The 4,208-nt window shown below is 47.2% G+C and overlaps 1 long non-coding RNA gene across 1 annotated transcript; it reads left to right on the top strand.

The window, feature by feature from the left end:
- The first annotated feature begins 417 nt into the window (after positions 1 to 417).
- LOC126913129 (uncharacterized) lies at positions 418 to 4,048 on the top strand. Its single transcript, XR_007707697.1, has 3 exons — positions 418 to 703; positions 1,248 to 1,368; positions 3,897 to 4,048. It is a non-coding gene; the product is annotated as an uncharacterized LOC126913129 (long non-coding RNA).
- The last annotated feature ends 160 nt before the right edge of the window (positions 4,049 to 4,208 follow it).

The raw sequence follows: 4,208 nt of genomic DNA, 5'->3' as shown, positions 1-4,208 counted from the left end.
CCCCCTACCGGCCGGCCCCCCCCCGCCCCCCACCGGCCCCGCCCCGCCCCGCCGCGCCCCCCGGTGGTGCGGAGGCCGCCCGCCCTCCCGCCGCCCCCCCCCCATCGCGGCGGCCCCGGCCGGGTGTCATGGCGGCCGCGGCCGTTGCCATGGAGCCGGGCGGAGCCGCGCCTCAGCCCCGGGCCCGCAAGGCCGCGCAGGGAGGCCGGGGGCGGCCGGCTCGGAGCGGGGGGGAACGGTCCCCGGAGCCCGGGCCGCAGCGGGGGTCGCTTGGGCTCAGGGCACGGCGCTTCTCCACGCCGCGTTAGTGCGTGGGGCGGGAGGAGGGTGACTTCTAGGGGCTGGTAAAGCAGCGGCAGTGAATAACGGCTCCGTGGCAGGTTTCCTGAGGGGGTGGCTAAAACCTGCTCGCTTTTTGTTGTTTGTTTATTTATTGCTAGGCTACTGCTCTGCCTGTGCCGGGCAGGGAGCTGATAAGCGCGAGGGCTGCTCCGAAGGGAGGTGTAGGAGGAGCAGGGCCTCGGGCTGCCTCATATCAACCCGTCCTCCGAGCATCCCACCCGCACACCGGGTGCCCCCCGAGAGGTTCGTCTGCTGGGCTACGTGCTGGAGGAGCTGCTGTCCGAGGAGCTGGCGTGCTCTTCCCTCAGTATCTCAGGATCACAGAATCACAGAATCGTCTAGGTTGGAAGAGACCTCCAAGGTCACCGAGTCCAACCTCTGACCTAACACTAACAAGTCCTGCACTAAACCACATCACTAAGCTCTACATCTAAACGTCTTTTAAAGACCTCCAGGGATGGGGACTCAACCACTTCCCTGGGCAGCCCGTTCCAATGCCTAACAACCCTTTCAGTAAGGAAGTTCTTCCTAATACCCAACCTAAAGGTAATATCCTATGGTATATAACCTAATATCCAACCTAGGTAGCAGTAACCTCAGTCCTAACATGATCCGTGTGTGCTTGACAGTAAAGCCTCTTTACTGGGCTTTTGTTTAATTTTTGGAAAAAGATGTGTGCATTTCTGGCTGCTTTCTTGACAAACTGCATCATGACCAAGAGGTACATTGGGTAATTCTGTAAAAAAAAAATGGAATTTTCAGATTTACGTGGTTTCAGAGGAGAACCTGGCCTATTCACCACACCTTTGAAGAAAGCGGGGGATATCCTCTTGCCCATGCAGATGAATTTGTGTCCTTTCTTTTGGTTGTGTCCAGTATACACATAAATTCATAACTCGTTTTAGGATTCCAATACCTGCTTGTCTTGCAATACAACTGTTGCTAATTCCAGCTATGAAGAGATGACTAGAGATCTTGGGTCTGTCCTGGCTCGGTGCCTCTTATTGATTCCTGTTTGGATTAAAGGTGTGTCTTTCAATGTTAATTTAAGTCTTTCAGCTATTGTTTTTACACTTCTCAGATGTTATAAATACTTTCATTACCATTTTTATTCACAGTAAATTTTTTTATACTTGGCAAGGCAGGAGTAATGTGTGTGCAGCTGCAGTGAAGTCAGCTATATAGGACCTCTTGGTAATAAGATCAAAGGTGATTTTTGTTATAGGACAAAGGACAACAGGCCAAAAAATGTCCAGTATTTTTTATACCAGCTTTTTTATTTTTATTTTTATTTTTATTTTTATTTTTATTTTTATTTTTTGTATTCTCATCATGCCTCTTTTCTGGCAAGAATCATCTGTAAGGTTGTTTTGTCTCTGCTTTTCTTTGGTAATTTATTCTCCATGTTTAGCAAGGAAGAAAAATATATTAGGATTTTCTGAGATTGTAAGTAGGACCTAAATAGACGTGGCTGTTATGCTGGACTTCTGTGGAGACCTCACCAACACTTCATATGATTGTGCGAATGAAATTGGCTGATCAGGGAAGTCCTCAACAGTAGGAAGACGAATGAGCTTGTACGCCTTGCGTATGTATTGTGACAGTTAGAGGACTACATTACGCTACACTTTAGGGCTACGAAGCTGGTGAAGGGCCTGGAACACAAGTTCTATGAGGAGCGGCTGAGAGGACTGGGGGTGTTTGGGCTGGAGAAGAGGCGGCTCAGGGGAGACCTCATTGCTCTCTGCAACTACCTGAAAGGGAGGTGTGGGGAGCTGGGGCCGGCCTCTTCTCACAGGTAACCAGTGATAGGACTAGAGGGAATGGCCTCAAGTTGTGCCAGGGGAGGTTCAGGTTGGAAATGAGGAGACATTTCTTCTCAGAAAGAGCAGTCAGGCACTGGGACGGGTTGCCCAGGGAGGTGATGGAGTCACCGTCCCTGGGGGTGTTCAAAGAGAGGTTGGACGTGGTGCTTGGGGACATGGTTTAGTGGGTGATATAGGTGGTAGGGGGATGGTTTGACCAGATGATCTTGGAGGTCTTTTCCAACCTTAATTATTCTAGGATTTTATGATATACATAACACTAATATCAAACAAGTAATGCAGCATATCAGAACACATGTTCGTTAGATATAGTATGCTGAGAGCCTATAATAAATATTACTAACAGTTAATATAAAAATCCATTTTTTGTGTTCGTTTAGCACCTCTGTACCCGAATAATGGGCCATAGCTACATTTAGCAAGGTGCAATGCAAACTGGACAGAGAGATTATAGGGTTTAAGCATGAAGAAGCAGCACGTCAAGGTAATCAAAGAAGTGCAAGGAAAAAAAAGCAACAATAGGATGATGCTGGTTAGCACAATATGTGATGGTCCTACCACATCATTAGCCTAACCACAGTATTACTGCATTGCATTATGTTATTGTTTGGAAAACAGTTTATGACCACATGTGTAGCTGCTGTGTCATAGCACGCACAGGATATCTGAGGGAAGGCCTAGCATTTGATCTTGACTTTGATATCTCATGACAATTTACACAAGCTGAGGACGTGCCCCAGAATACTTTAGGCTTTCTGTTGTCTAAACACGGAGCTTTTACAATGAATTTCCTCAGCTTGACTTGAAACAAAAACGCAGAAGACTTAAAACAACGATGTGTATCTGGCTCTGTAGCCCTTTGCAAGGAGTAGGGAGAGTGCTGGTCCTGTGCTCCTCAGGACTTCTGCAGAGAAAGCTACAAAGTGGTATTTTCTCAGCAAAATTTGATCTATTCAGCCTTTGAGGGCTGGGCCTTTTGAGCCTTCGGTCTCTATGAAACATCTAATCACAGGCCCATAATTTCTAGCCTTTTAAGCACCTATATGCTCCTGGACCATATTTGGGCAATAAAGGTTCTGCAGAACTTGAGAACACTGCAGATCTGATCCTCCCCGAAGCTCTGGCCTCGCTGGAGATATTGTGCTGCACAGAGCCAGCATGTAGTTTTTGCACGGCTCCTAAGCAACCTGAGTAAATAGAACATTTCGCAACCTTAACCACAGCGGTTGCTACACTTTCATCTATAATTATCTTTTGCATCAGAGCTCTCAGGAGCACCGGCCTACCAGATTTTGCAGGATATTTTGCATTCTGCTTCAATTTGTCTGCCTTTTCTCTTGCATTGCCAGTCAGGATAATATTCCCCAGACAAAAGAAGAAACATAAATACCCTGCAGACTAGAGGAACGTGCAATATGCTGTAAGCCAAGAAATGTTAGCTCGCCAGTCTCACTTCTGATTGCTGTTTATATTCTGTGCACTTCAGAGCTTTGTTATTTGAACAAGGCCTTATAACTTGCCCCAAAAGGCAGCCAGATATAATTCTCGGTGTTTGGAAAGCCTAACACACAAATTATGTTTAGGAAAAGAACTTATGACTCCAGCAGAACATAACTAAGACTTCTCCCCTCCTCCCTTCAGTGTTTCTCAGAATTCCTGTCAGAACTGTAGCTTGGCAATCCTGATACAATGTCTGTTCTAACCACTAGATCACACTTCCTTTCACAGCCAGGAACGGAGCTCAGCATTCCTGATCATCGACCTCCTGTTGCTGGTTGTGCAGCATCCTAGCAAAATGCGTGCGGAATCGTGCTCCAGGTGTGAATCGTCAGCGAGGCTCAGGCTCATCCTGCGGTTCCAGACTGGTGAACTGTGCTGAGGGTCTGAAGCCCATAATACTCACTGCGCTGTGGGTCTGAAGACAAAAGTATCCATAATCTGCCAAAGTCTTTGTGGCCATGATCTTTGGATTTCTAACAAAAATTCCGTGTCTTTTACACTTTTTCATTAAGCCTCAAAGTCCCAAATAAAACTCACTTA

The sequence above is a fragment of the Cygnus atratus genome, chromosome 1 (genome assembly GCF_013377495.2).
Source record: "Cygnus atratus isolate AKBS03 ecotype Queensland, Australia chromosome 1, CAtr_DNAZoo_HiC_assembly, whole genome shotgun sequence".
In the NCBI taxonomy this organism is placed as follows: Eukaryota; Metazoa; Chordata; class Aves; order Anseriformes; family Anatidae; genus Cygnus; species Cygnus atratus.
The sequence above is the reverse complement of the archived record's forward strand: the minus strand, read 5'-3'. Positions and strand labels throughout refer to the sequence as shown.